The 10080-nt window shown below is 59.6% G+C and overlaps 11 non-coding genes and 33 pseudogenes across 11 annotated transcripts; all 44 read right to left on the minus strand.

Annotated features, from left to right (window-relative positions):
• Positions 1 to 83: 83 nt before the first annotated feature.
• LOC137552783 (5S ribosomal RNA) lies at positions 84 to 202 on the minus strand (annotated as a pseudogene).
• An 83-nt stretch (positions 203 to 285) lies between these two features.
• Positions 286 to 404, minus strand: LOC137549303 (5S ribosomal RNA; annotated as a pseudogene).
• An 83-nt stretch (positions 405 to 487) lies between these two features.
• Positions 488 to 606, minus strand: LOC137558417 (5S ribosomal RNA; annotated as a pseudogene).
• An 83-nt stretch (positions 607 to 689) lies between these two features.
• On the minus strand, positions 690 to 808 carry LOC137547971 (5S ribosomal RNA; annotated as a pseudogene).
• Positions 809 to 891: 83 nt separating this feature from the next.
• On the minus strand, positions 892 to 1010 carry LOC137551197 (5S ribosomal RNA; annotated as a pseudogene).
• Positions 1011 to 1093: 83 nt separating this feature from the next.
• LOC137547682 (5S ribosomal RNA) lies at positions 1094 to 1212 on the minus strand (annotated as a pseudogene).
• Positions 1213 to 1295: 83 nt separating this feature from the next.
• LOC137558323 (5S ribosomal RNA) lies at positions 1296 to 1414 on the minus strand (annotated as a pseudogene).
• A 61-nt stretch (positions 1415 to 1475) lies between these two features.
• On the minus strand, positions 1476 to 1594 carry LOC137559304 (5S ribosomal RNA; annotated as a pseudogene).
• An 83-nt stretch (positions 1595 to 1677) lies between these two features.
• On the minus strand, positions 1678 to 1796 carry LOC137548642 (5S ribosomal RNA; annotated as a pseudogene).
• Positions 1797 to 1879: 83 nt separating this feature from the next.
• On the minus strand, positions 1880 to 1998 carry LOC137556230 (5S ribosomal RNA). Its single transcript, XR_011028888.1, has one exon. It is a non-coding gene; the product is annotated as a 5S ribosomal RNA (ribosomal RNA).
• Positions 1999 to 2081: 83 nt separating this feature from the next.
• Positions 2082 to 2200, minus strand: LOC137550794 (5S ribosomal RNA; annotated as a pseudogene).
• An 83-nt stretch (positions 2201 to 2283) lies between these two features.
• LOC137547539 (5S ribosomal RNA) lies at positions 2284 to 2402 on the minus strand (annotated as a pseudogene).
• An 83-nt stretch (positions 2403 to 2485) lies between these two features.
• On the minus strand, positions 2486 to 2604 carry LOC137558963 (5S ribosomal RNA; annotated as a pseudogene).
• Positions 2605 to 2687: 83 nt separating this feature from the next.
• Positions 2688 to 2806, minus strand: LOC137556231 (5S ribosomal RNA). Its single transcript, XR_011028889.1, has one exon. It is a non-coding gene; the product is annotated as a 5S ribosomal RNA (ribosomal RNA).
• Positions 2807 to 2889: 83 nt separating this feature from the next.
• LOC137548514 (5S ribosomal RNA) lies at positions 2890 to 3008 on the minus strand (annotated as a pseudogene).
• An 83-nt stretch (positions 3009 to 3091) lies between these two features.
• On the minus strand, positions 3092 to 3210 carry LOC137558964 (5S ribosomal RNA; annotated as a pseudogene).
• Positions 3211 to 3293: 83 nt separating this feature from the next.
• Positions 3294 to 3412, minus strand: LOC137551184 (5S ribosomal RNA; annotated as a pseudogene).
• Positions 3413 to 3495: 83 nt separating this feature from the next.
• Positions 3496 to 3614, minus strand: LOC137556737 (5S ribosomal RNA). The gene has a single exon (XR_011029376.1). It is a non-coding gene; the product is annotated as a 5S ribosomal RNA (ribosomal RNA).
• A 275-nt stretch (positions 3615 to 3889) lies between these two features.
• LOC137557933 (5S ribosomal RNA) lies at positions 3890 to 4008 on the minus strand (annotated as a pseudogene).
• Positions 4009 to 4091: 83 nt separating this feature from the next.
• Positions 4092 to 4210, minus strand: LOC137557493 (5S ribosomal RNA; annotated as a pseudogene).
• An 84-nt stretch (positions 4211 to 4294) lies between these two features.
• On the minus strand, positions 4295 to 4413 carry LOC137551361 (5S ribosomal RNA; annotated as a pseudogene).
• An 83-nt stretch (positions 4414 to 4496) lies between these two features.
• LOC137557944 (5S ribosomal RNA) lies at positions 4497 to 4615 on the minus strand (annotated as a pseudogene).
• An 83-nt stretch (positions 4616 to 4698) lies between these two features.
• LOC137558099 (5S ribosomal RNA) lies at positions 4699 to 4817 on the minus strand (annotated as a pseudogene).
• An 83-nt stretch (positions 4818 to 4900) lies between these two features.
• Positions 4901 to 5019, minus strand: LOC137547972 (5S ribosomal RNA; annotated as a pseudogene).
• Positions 5020 to 5102: 83 nt separating this feature from the next.
• LOC137558965 (5S ribosomal RNA) lies at positions 5103 to 5221 on the minus strand (annotated as a pseudogene).
• Positions 5222 to 5304: 83 nt separating this feature from the next.
• LOC137551185 (5S ribosomal RNA) lies at positions 5305 to 5423 on the minus strand (annotated as a pseudogene).
• An 83-nt stretch (positions 5424 to 5506) lies between these two features.
• LOC137556738 (5S ribosomal RNA) lies at positions 5507 to 5625 on the minus strand. The gene has a single exon (XR_011029377.1). It is a non-coding gene; the product is annotated as a 5S ribosomal RNA (ribosomal RNA).
• An 83-nt stretch (positions 5626 to 5708) lies between these two features.
• Positions 5709 to 5827, minus strand: LOC137556739 (5S ribosomal RNA). The gene has a single exon (XR_011029378.1). It is a non-coding gene; the product is annotated as a 5S ribosomal RNA (ribosomal RNA).
• An 83-nt stretch (positions 5828 to 5910) lies between these two features.
• LOC137549133 (5S ribosomal RNA) lies at positions 5911 to 6029 on the minus strand. The gene has a single exon (XR_011026782.1). It is a non-coding gene; the product is annotated as a 5S ribosomal RNA (ribosomal RNA).
• Positions 6030 to 6113: 84 nt separating this feature from the next.
• On the minus strand, positions 6114 to 6232 carry LOC137548275 (5S ribosomal RNA; annotated as a pseudogene).
• Positions 6233 to 6315: 83 nt separating this feature from the next.
• On the minus strand, positions 6316 to 6434 carry LOC137558855 (5S ribosomal RNA; annotated as a pseudogene).
• An 83-nt stretch (positions 6435 to 6517) lies between these two features.
• LOC137556741 (5S ribosomal RNA) lies at positions 6518 to 6636 on the minus strand. The gene has a single exon (XR_011029380.1). It is a non-coding gene; the product is annotated as a 5S ribosomal RNA (ribosomal RNA).
• An 83-nt stretch (positions 6637 to 6719) lies between these two features.
• On the minus strand, positions 6720 to 6838 carry LOC137549145 (5S ribosomal RNA). Its single transcript, XR_011026784.1, has one exon. It is a non-coding gene; the product is annotated as a 5S ribosomal RNA (ribosomal RNA).
• Positions 6839 to 6922: 84 nt separating this feature from the next.
• LOC137548277 (5S ribosomal RNA) lies at positions 6923 to 7041 on the minus strand (annotated as a pseudogene).
• An 83-nt stretch (positions 7042 to 7124) lies between these two features.
• Positions 7125 to 7243, minus strand: LOC137558856 (5S ribosomal RNA; annotated as a pseudogene).
• An 83-nt stretch (positions 7244 to 7326) lies between these two features.
• On the minus strand, positions 7327 to 7445 carry LOC137548725 (5S ribosomal RNA; annotated as a pseudogene).
• An 83-nt stretch (positions 7446 to 7528) lies between these two features.
• Positions 7529 to 7647, minus strand: LOC137559541 (5S ribosomal RNA; annotated as a pseudogene).
• An 83-nt stretch (positions 7648 to 7730) lies between these two features.
• On the minus strand, positions 7731 to 7849 carry LOC137558095 (5S ribosomal RNA). Its single transcript, XR_011029658.1, has one exon. It is a non-coding gene; the product is annotated as a 5S ribosomal RNA (ribosomal RNA).
• Positions 7850 to 8124: 275 nt separating this feature from the next.
• LOC137556852 (5S ribosomal RNA) lies at positions 8125 to 8243 on the minus strand. The gene has a single exon (XR_011029490.1). It is a non-coding gene; the product is annotated as a 5S ribosomal RNA (ribosomal RNA).
• Positions 8244 to 8326: 83 nt separating this feature from the next.
• Positions 8327 to 8445, minus strand: LOC137556232 (5S ribosomal RNA). The gene has a single exon (XR_011028890.1). It is a non-coding gene; the product is annotated as a 5S ribosomal RNA (ribosomal RNA).
• Positions 8446 to 8528: 83 nt separating this feature from the next.
• LOC137547635 (5S ribosomal RNA) lies at positions 8529 to 8647 on the minus strand (annotated as a pseudogene).
• Positions 8648 to 8730: 83 nt separating this feature from the next.
• LOC137550635 (5S ribosomal RNA) lies at positions 8731 to 8849 on the minus strand (annotated as a pseudogene).
• An 83-nt stretch (positions 8850 to 8932) lies between these two features.
• LOC137557495 (5S ribosomal RNA) lies at positions 8933 to 9051 on the minus strand (annotated as a pseudogene).
• Positions 9052 to 9134: 83 nt separating this feature from the next.
• Positions 9135 to 9253, minus strand: LOC137549286 (5S ribosomal RNA; annotated as a pseudogene).
• Between the last annotated feature and the right edge of the window lie 827 nt (positions 9254 to 10080).

Consider the following 10080-nt stretch of genomic DNA (forward strand, 5'->3'; position numbering starts at 1 on the left):
AACCTCCAAGGCGCCGTTCTGGCGTCTTGAAGGTGAGGCTTCCCACGCGTGCTCATAGCCATTGGGCCTCAAACCCAAAAAAACACCTGCAGCACCTGGGGTTCACAGCCTGTCTCCCATGCAGCTACTAACCAGGCCTGAAGCCATTTAGCTTCCGCGATCTGACGAGAGCGGGCGCTTTCGGCTTAGTGTGGCCGCAGGCAACCTCCAAGGCGCCGTTCCGGCGCCTTGAAGGTGAGGCTTCCCACGCGTGCTCATAGCCATTGGGCCTCAAACCCAAAAAAACGCCTGCAGCACCTGGGGTTCACAGCCGGTCTCCCATGCAGCTACTAACCAGGCCTGAAGCTGCTTAGCTTCCACGATCTGACGAGAGCGGGCGCTTTCGGCTTAGTGTGGCCGCAGGCAACCTCCAAGGCGCCGTTCCGGCGCCTTGAAGGTGAGGCTTCCCACGCGTGCTCATAGCCATTGGGCCTCAAACCCAAAAAAACGCCTGCAGCACCTGGGGTTCACAGCCAGTCTCCCATGCAGCTACTAACCAGGCCTGAAGCCGCTTAGCTTCCGCGATCTGACGAGAGCGGGCGCTTTCGGCTTAGTGTGGCCGCAGGCAACCTCCAAGGCGCCGTTCCGGCGCCTTGAAGGTGAGGCTTCCCACGCGTGCTCATAGCCATTGGGCCTCAAACCCAAAAAACCACCTGCAGCACCTGGGGTTCACAGCCAGTCTCCCATGCAGCTACTAACCAGGCCTGAAGCCGCTTAGCTTCCGCGATCTGACGAGAGCGGGCGCTTTCGGCTTAGTGTGGCCGCAGGCAACCTCCAAGGCGCCGTTCCGGCGTCTTGAAGGTGAGGCTTCCCACGCGTGCTCATAGCCATTGGGCCTCAAACCCAAAACAACGCCTGCAGCACCTGGGGTTCACAGCCGGTCTCCCATGCAGCTACTAACCAGGCCTGAAGCCACTTAGCTTCCACAATCTGACGAGAGCGGGCGCTTTCGGCTTAGTGTGGCCGCAGGCAACATCCAAGGCGCCGTTCCGGCGCCTTAAAGGTGAGGCTTCCCACGCGTGCTCATAGCCATTGGGCCTCAAACCCAAAAAAACGCCTGCAGCTCCTGGGCTTCACAGCCGGTCTCCCATGCAGCTACTAACCAGGCCTGAAGCCGCTTAGCTTCCGCGATCTGACGAGAGCGGGCGCTTTCGGCTTAGTGTGGCCGCAGGAAACCTCGAAGGCGCCGTTCCGGCGCCTTGAAGGTGAGGCTTCCCACGCGTGCTCATAGCCATTGGGCCTCAAACCCAAAAAAACGCCTGCAGCACCTGGGGTTCACAGCCGGTCTACCATGCAGCTACTAACCAGGCCTGAAGCCGCTTAGCTTCCGCGATCTGACGAGAGCGGGCGCTTTCGGCTTAGTGTGGCCGCAGGCAACCTCCAAGGTGAGGCTTCCCACGCGTGCTCATAGCCATTGGGCCTCAAACCCAAAAAAACGCCTGCAGCACCTGGGGTTCACAGCCGGTCTCCCATGCAGCTACTAACCAGGCCTGAAGCCGCTTAGCTTCCGCGATCTGATGAGAGTGGGCGCTTTCGGCTTAGTGTGGCCGCAGGCAACCTCCAAGGCGCCGTTCCGGCGCCTTGAAGGTGAGGCTTCCCACGCGTGCTCATAGCCATTGGGCCTCAAACCCAAAAAAACGCCTGCAGCACCTGGGGTTCACAGCCGGTCTCCCATGCAGCTACTAACCAGGCCTGAAGCCACTTAGCTTCCACGATCTGACGAGAGCGGGCGCTTTCGGCTTAGTGTGGCCGCAGGCGACCTCCAAGGCGCCGTTCCGGCGCCTTGAAGGTGAGGCTTCCCACGCGTGCTCATAGCCATTGGGCCTCAAACCCAAAAAACCGCCTGCAGCACCTGGGGTTCACAGCCGGTCTCCCATGCAGCTACTAACCAGGCCTGAAGCCGCTTAGCTTCCGCGATCTGACGAGAGCGGGCGCTTTCGGCTTAGTGTGGCCGCAGGCAACCTCCAAGGCGCCGTTCTGGCGTCTTGAAGGTGAGGCTTCCCACGCGTGCTCATAGCCATTGGGCCTCAAACCCAAAAAAACACCTGCAGCACCTGGGGTTCACAGCCGGTCTCCCATGCAGCTACTAACCAGGCCTGAAGCCGCTTAGCTTCCACGATCTAACGAGAGCAGGCGCTTTCGGCTTAGTGTGGCCGCAGGCAACCTCCAAGGCGCCGTTCCGGCGCCTTGAAGGTGAGGCTTCCCACGCGTGCTCATAGCCATTGGGGCTCAAACCCAAAAAAAAGCCTGCAGCACCTGGGGTTCACAGCCGGTCTCCCATGCAGCTACTAACCAGGCCTGAAGTCGCTTGGCTTCCGCGATCTGACGAGAGCGGGCGCTTTCGGCTTAGTGTGGCCGCAGGCAACCTCCAAGGCGCCGTTCCGGCGCCTTGAAGGTGAGGCTTCCCACGCGTGCTCATAGCCATTGGGCCTCAAACCCAAAACAACGCCTGCAGCACCTGGGGTTCACAGCCGGTCTCCCATGCAGCTACTAACCAGGCCTGAAGCCGCTTAGCTTCCGCGATCTGACGAGAGCGGGCGCTTTTGGCTTAGTGTGGCCGCAGGCAACCTCCAAGGCGCCGTTGCGGCGCCTTGAAGGTGAGGCTTCCCACGCATGCTCATAGCCATTGGGCCTCAAACCCAAAAAAACGCCTGCAGCACCTGGGGTTCACAGCCGGTCTCCCATGCAGCTACTAACCAGGCCTGAAGCCGCTTAGCTTCCGCGATCTGACGAGAGCGGGCGCTTTCGGCTTAGTGTGGCCGCAGGCAACCTCCAAGGCGCCGTTTTGGCGCCTTGAAGGTGAGGCTTCCCACGCGTGCTCATAGCCATTGGGCCTCAAACCCAAAAAAACGCCTGCAGCACCTGGGGTTCACAGCCAGTCTCCCATGCAGCTACCAACCAGGCCTGAAGCCGCTTAGCTTCCGCGATCTGACGAGAGCGGGCGCTTTCGGCTTAGTGTGGCCGCAGGCAACCTCCAAGGCGCCGGAACGGCGCCTTGAAGGTGAGGCTTCCCACGCGTGCTCATAGCCATTGGGCCTCAAACCCAAAAAAACGCCTGCAGCACCTGGGGTTCACAGCCGGTCTCCCATGCAGCTACTAACCAGGCCTGAAGCCGCTTAGCTTCCGCGATCTGACGAGAGCGGGCGCTTTTGGCTTAGTGTGGCCGCAGGCAACCTCCAAGGCGCCGTTCCGGCGCCTTGAAGGTGAGGCTTCCCACGCGTGCTCATAGCCATTGGGCCTCAAACCCAAAAAAATGCCTGCAGCACATGGGGTTCACAGCCGGTCTCCCATGCAGCTACTAACCAGGCCTGAAGCCGCTTAGCTTCCACGATCTGACGAGAGCGGGCACTTTCGGCTTAGTGTGGCCGCAGGCAACCTACAAGGCGCCGTTCCGGCGCCTTGAAGGTGAGGCTTCCCACGCGTGCTCATAGCCATTGGGCCTCAAACCCAAAAAAACGCCTGCAGCACCTGGGGTTCACAGCCGGTCTCCCATGCAGCTACTAACCAGGCCTGAAGCCGCTTAGCTTCCGCGATCTGACGAGAGCGGGCGCATTCGGCTTAGTGTGGCCGCAGGCAACCTCCAGGGCGCCGTTCCGGCGCCTTGAAGGTGAGGCTTCCCACGCGTGCTCATAGCCATTGGGCCTCAAACCCAAAAAAACGCCTGCAGCACCTGGGGTTCACAGCCGGTCTCCCATGCAGCTACTAACCAGGCCTGAAGCCGCTTAGCTTCCGCGATCTGACGCTTTCGGCTTAGTGTGGCCGCAGGTAACCTCCAAGGCGCCGTTCCGGCGCCTTGAAGGTGAGGCTTCCCACGCGTGCTCATAGCCATTGGGCCTCAAACCCCAAAAAATGCCTGCAGCACCTGGGGTTCACAGCCGGTCTCCCATGCAGCTACTAACCAGGCCTGAAGCCGCTTAGCTTCCACGATCTGACGAGAGCGGGCGCTTTCGGCTTAGTGTGGCCGCAGGCAACCTCCAAGGCGCCGTTCCGGCGCCTTGAAGGTGAGGCTTCCCACGCGTGCTCATAGCCATTGGGCCTCAAACCCAAAAAAACACCTGCAGCACCTGGGGTTCACAGCCGGTCTCCCATGCAGCTACTAACCAGGCCTGAAGCCGCTTAGCTTCCGCGATCTGACGAGAGCGGGCGCTTTCGGCTTAGTGTGGCCGCAGGCAACTTCCAGGGCGCCGTTCCGGCGCCTTGAAGGTGAGGCTTCCCACGCGTGCTCATAGCCATTGGGTCTCAAACCCAAAAAAAACGCCTGCAGCACCTGGGGTTCACAGCCAGTCTCCCATGCAGCTACTAACCAGGCCTGAAGCCGCTTAGCTTCCACAATCTGACGAGAGCGGGCGCTTTCGGCTTAGTGTGGCCGCAGGCAACCTCCAGGGCGCCGTTCCGGCGCCTTGAAGGTGAGGCTTCCCACGCGTGCTCATAGCCATTGGGCCTCAAACCCAAAAAAACGCCTGCAGCACCTGGGGTTCACAGCCGGTGTCCCATGCAGCTACTAACCAGGCCTGAAGCCGCTTAGCTTCCGCGATCTGACGAGAGCGGGCGCTTTCGGCTTAGTGTGGCCGCAGGCAACCTCCAAGGCGCCGTTCCGGCGCCTTGAAGGTGAGGCTTCCCACGCGTGCTCATAGCCATTGGGCCTCAAACCCAAAAAAACGCCTGCAGCACCTGGGGTTCACAGCCGGTCTCCCATGCAGCTACTAACCAGGCCTGAAGCCACTTAGCTTCCGCGATCTGACGAGAGCGGGCGCTTTCGGCTTAGTGTGGCCGCAGGCAACCTCCAGGGCGCCGTTCCGGCGCCTTGAAGGTGAGGCTTCCCACGCGTGCTCATAGCCATTGGGTCTCAAACCCAAAAAAACACCTGCAGCACCTGGGGTTCACAGCCAGTCTCCCATGCAGCTACTAACCAGGCCTGAAGCCGCTTAGCTTCCGCGATCTGACGAGAGCGGGCGCTTTCGGCTTAGTGTGGCCGCAGGCAACCTCCAGGGCGCCGTTCCGGCGCCTTGAAGGTGAGGCTTCCCACGCGTGCTCATAGCCATTGGGCCTCAAACCCAAAAAAACGCCTGCAGCACCTGGGGTTCACAGCCGGTCTCCCATGCAGCTACTAACCAGGCCTGAAGCCGCTTAGCTTCCGCGATCTGACGAGAGCGGGCGCTTTTGGCTTAGTGTGGCCGCAGGCAACCTCCAAGGCGCCGTTCCGGCGCCTTGAAGGTGAGGCTTCCCACGCGTGCTCATAGCCATTGGGCCTCAAACCCAAAAAAATGCCTGCAGCACATGGGGTTCACAGCCGGTCTCCCATGCAGCTACTAACCAGGCCTGAAGCCGCTTAGCTTCCACGATCTGACGAGAGCGGGCACTTTCGGCTTAGTGTGGCCGCAGGCAACCTCCAAGGCGCCGTTCCGGCGCCTTGAAGGTGAGGCTTCCCACGCGTGCTCATAGCCATTGGGCCTCAAACCCAAAAAAACGCCTGCAGCACCTGGGGTTCACAGCCGGTCTCCCATGCAGCTACTAACCAGGCCTGAAGCCGCTTAGCTTCCGCGATCTGACGAGAGCGGGCGCATTCGGCTTAGTGTGGCCGCAGGCAACCTCCAAGGCGCCGGAACGGCGCCTTGAAGGTGAGGCTTCCCACGCGTGCTCATAGCCATTGGGCCTCAAACCCAAAAAAACGCCTGCAGCACCTGGGGTTCACAGCCGGTCTCCCATGCAGCTACTAACCAGGCCTGAAGCCGCTTAGCTTCCGCGATCTGACGAGAGCGGGCGCATTCGGCTTAGTGTGGCCGCAGGCAACCTCCAAGGCGCCGGAACGGCGCCTTGAAGGTGAGGCTTCCCACGCGTGCTCATAGCCATTGGGCCTCAAACCCAAAATAATGCCTGCAGCACCTGGGGTTCACAGCCGGTCTCCCATGCAGCTACTAACCAGGCCTGAAGCCGCTTAGCTTCCGCGATCTGACGAGAGCGGGCGCTTTCGGCTTAGTGTGGCCGCAGGCAACCTCCAGGGCGCCGTTCCGGCGCCTTGAAGGTGAGGCTTCCCACGCGTGCTCATAGCCATTGGGTCTCAAACCCAAAAAAAACGCCTGCAGCACCTGGGGTTCACAGCCAGTCTCCCATGCAGCTACTAACCAGGCCTGAAGCCGCTTAGCTTCCGCGATCTGACGAGAGCGGGCGCTTTCGGCTTAGCGTGGCCGCAGGCAACCTCCAAGGCGCCGTTCCGGCGCCTTGAAGGTGAGGCTTCCCACGCGTGCTCATAGCCATTGGGCCTCAAACCCAAAAAACCGCCTGCAGCACCTGGGGTTCACAGCCGGTCTCCCATGCAGCTACTAACCAGGCCTGAAGCCGCTTAGCTTCCGCAATCTGACGAGAGCGGGCGCTTTCGGCTTAGTGTGGCCGCAGGCAACCTCCAAGGCGCCGTTTCGGCGCCTTGAAGGTGAGGCTTCCCACGCGTGCTCATAGCCATTGGGCCTCAAACCCAAAAAAACGCCTGCAGCACCTGGGGTTCACAGCCGGTCTCCCATGCAGCTACTAACCAGGCCTGAAGCCGCTTAGCTTCCGCGATCTGACGAGAGCGGGCGCATTCGGCTTAGTGTGGCCGCAGGCAACCTCCAAGGCGCCGGAACGGCGCCTTGAAGGTGAGGCTTCCCACGCGTGCTCATAGCCATTGGGCCTCAAACCCAAAATAATGCCTGCAGCACCTGGGGTTCACAGCCGGTCTCCCATGCAGCTACTAACCAGGCCTGAAGCCGCTTAGCTTCCGCGATCTGACGAGAGCGGGCGCTTTCGGCTTAGTGTGGCCGCAGGCAACCTCCAGGGCGCCGTTCCGGCGCCTTGAAGGTGAGGCTTCCCACGCGTGCTCATAGCCATTGGGTCTCAAACCCAAAAAAAACGCCTGCAGCACCTGGGGTTCACAGCCAGTCTCCCATGCAGCTACTAACCAGGCCTGAAGCCGCTTAGCTTCCGCGATCTGACGAGAGCGGGCGCTTTCGGCTTAGCGTGGCCGCAGGCAACCTCCAAGGCGCCGTTCCGGCGCCTTGAAGGTGAGGCTTCCCACGCGTGCTCATAGCCATTGGGCCTCAAACCCAAAAAACCGCCTGCAGCACCTGGGGTTCACAGCCGGTCTCCCATGCAGCTACTAACCAGGCCTGAAGCCGCTTAGCTTCCGCAATCTGACGAGAGCGGGCGCTTTCGGCTTAGTGTGGCCGCAGGCAACCTCCAAGGCGCCGTTCCGGCGCCTTGAAGGTGAGGCTTCCCACGCGTGCTCATAGCCATTGGGTCTCAAACCCAAAAAAACGCCTGCAGCACCTGGGGTTCACAGCCGGTCTCCCATGCAGCTACTAACCAGGCCTGAAGCCGCTTAGCTTCCGCGATCTGACGAGCGCGGGCGCTTTCAGCTTAGTGTGGCCGCAGGCAACCTCCAGGGCGCCGTTCCGGCGCTTTGAAGGTGAGGCTTCCCATGCGTGCTCATAGCCATTGGGTCTCAAACCCAAAAAAACGCCTGCAGCACCTGGGGTTCACAGCCGGTCTCCCATGCAGCTACTAACCAGGCCTGAAGCCACTTAGCTTCCGCGATCTGACGAGAGCGGGCGCTTTCGGCTTAGTGTAGCCGCAGGCAACCTCCAGGGCGCCGTTCCGGCGCCTTGAAGGTGAGGCTTCCCACGCGTGCTCATAGCCATTGGGCCTCAAACCCAAAAAAACGCCTGCAGCACCTGGGGTTCACAGCCGGTCTCCCATGCAACTACTAACCAGGCCTGAAGCCGCTTAGCTTCCGCGATCTGACGAGAGCGGGCGCTTTCGGCTTAGTGTGGCCGCAGGCAACCTCCAAGTCGCCGGAACGGCGCCTTGAAGGTGAGGCTTCCCACGCGTGCTCATAGCCATTGGGCCTCAAACCCAAAAAAACGCCTGCAGCACCTGGGGTTCACAGCCGGTCTCCCATGCAGCTACTAACCAGGCCTGAAGCCGCTTAGCTTCCGCGATCTGACGCTTTCGGCTTAGTGTGGACGCAGGCAACCTCCAAGGCACCGTTCCGGCGCCTTGAAGGTGAGGCTTGCCACGCGTGCTCATAGCCATTGGGCCTCAAACCCAAAAAAATGCCTGCAGCACCTGGGGTTCACAGCCGGTCTCCCATGCAGCTACTAACCAGGCCTGAAGCCGCTTAGCTTCCGCGATCTGACGAGAGCGGGCGCTTTAGGCTTAGTGTGGCCGCAGGCAACCTCCAGGGCGCCGTTCCGGCGCCTTGAAGGTGAGGCTTCCCACGCGTGCTCATAGCCATTGGGTCTCAAACCCAAAAAAACGCCTGCAGCACCTGGGGTTCACAGCCGGTCTCCCATGCAGCTACTAACCAGGCCTGAAGCCGCTTAGCTTCCGCGATCTGACGAGAGCGGGCGCTTTCGGCTTAGTGTGGCCGCAGGCAACCTCCAGGGCGCCGTTCCGGCGCCTTGAAGGTGAGGCTTCCCACGCGTGCTCATAGCCATTGGGTCTCAAACCCAAAAAAACGCCTGCAGCACCTGGGGTTCACAGCCAGTCTCCCATGCAGCTACTAACCAGGCCTGAAGCCGCTTAGCTTCCGCGATCTGACGAGAGCGGGCGCTTTCGGCTTAGTGTGGCCACAGGCAACCTCCAGGGCGCCGTTCCGGCGCCTTGAAGGTGAGGCTTCCCACGCGTGCTCATAGCCATTGGGCCTCAAACCCAAAAAAACACCTGCAGCACCTGGGGTTCACAGCCAGTCTCCCATGCAGCTACTAACCAGGCCTGAAGCCGCTTAGCTTCCGCAATCTGACGAGAGCGGGCGCTTTCGGCTTAGTGTGGCCGCAGGCAACCTCCAAGGCGCCGTTCCGGCGCCTTGAAGGTGAGGCTTCCCACGCGTGCTCATAGCCATTGGGCCTCAAACCCAAAAAAACACCTGCAGCACCTGGGGTTCACAGCCGGTCTCCCATGCAGCTACTAACCAGGCCTGAAGCCGCTTAGCTTCCGCGATCTGACGAGAGCGGGCGCTTTCGGCTTAGTGTGGCCGCAGGCAACCTCCAAGGCGCCGGAACGGCGCCTTGAAGGTGAGGCTTCCCACGTGTGCTCATAGCCATTGGGCCTCAAACCCAAAAAAACACCTGCAGCACCTGGGGTTCACAGCCGGTCTCCCATGCAGCTACTAACCAGGCCTGAAGCCGCTTAGCTTCCGCAATCTGACGAGAGCGGGCGCTTTCGGCTTAGTGTGGCCACAGGCAAGCTCCAAACTTTTGTATAATACTCGCAGCTTGAGAAGGGCCAAAAACATTATCAAAAACAACACTCACCCTGGAAATGCCTTGTTTGAGCTCCTTCCATCAGGTAAACGTTTTAGATCAACCCGCACACACACAAACAGACTGAAAGACAGCTTTTTCCCAAACTTGATAAACTCTGAATCCTCTATGAAATAATTAACACTGTGTACAAATTGTTTAAACATCTGTAATACCTGGCATACTTGTATAATTTCTTCTCTTCCTTGTTACTATCACTATGTTCCCTATATGCACCGTGGGGTTGTCATGAAAAGTAATTTTGTTGTGTTACACAATGACAATAAAGTGAATTGAATTGATTCAGACTGTACTGCAGCTATCTAGATGATTCAGACTGTACTGCAGCTATCTAGATGATTCAGACTGTACTGCAGCTATCTACCTGAGGAGCAGGTGATAACTAACCTAAGGGCCCCTCACCAGGACTAAGCTCCCTGGTGAGGGCAGGAGAGTCAGACTAGCCAGTTTGGCAACACACGGGCAGATACAGCACAAAAACGGAAGACAGAAACAGAGTGAGGGATAAGCCAGTCGGCAACCAGATCAGATAGGCGAAGGCACAGAATCACAAGACAGGAGAGTAGTCAAGGCTAGCAGAAGGTCATAACAAATAATACAATTCAATTAGTACTTTAAGCTATCAACAGAATCTGTCTAAGGGCTGGTGCACACCGAGCAGCATTTTCAGCGTTTCTGCAGCCGCTTGCGGCTGTGGATACGCTTGGTCAATGTATCTCAATGGGGTGGTGCACACCAGAGCGGGAGG

This window comes from Hyperolius riggenbachi, chromosome 2, assembly GCF_040937935.1.
Source record: "Hyperolius riggenbachi isolate aHypRig1 chromosome 2, aHypRig1.pri, whole genome shotgun sequence".
Taxonomy (NCBI): Eukaryota; Metazoa; Chordata; class Amphibia; order Anura; family Hyperoliidae; genus Hyperolius; species Hyperolius riggenbachi.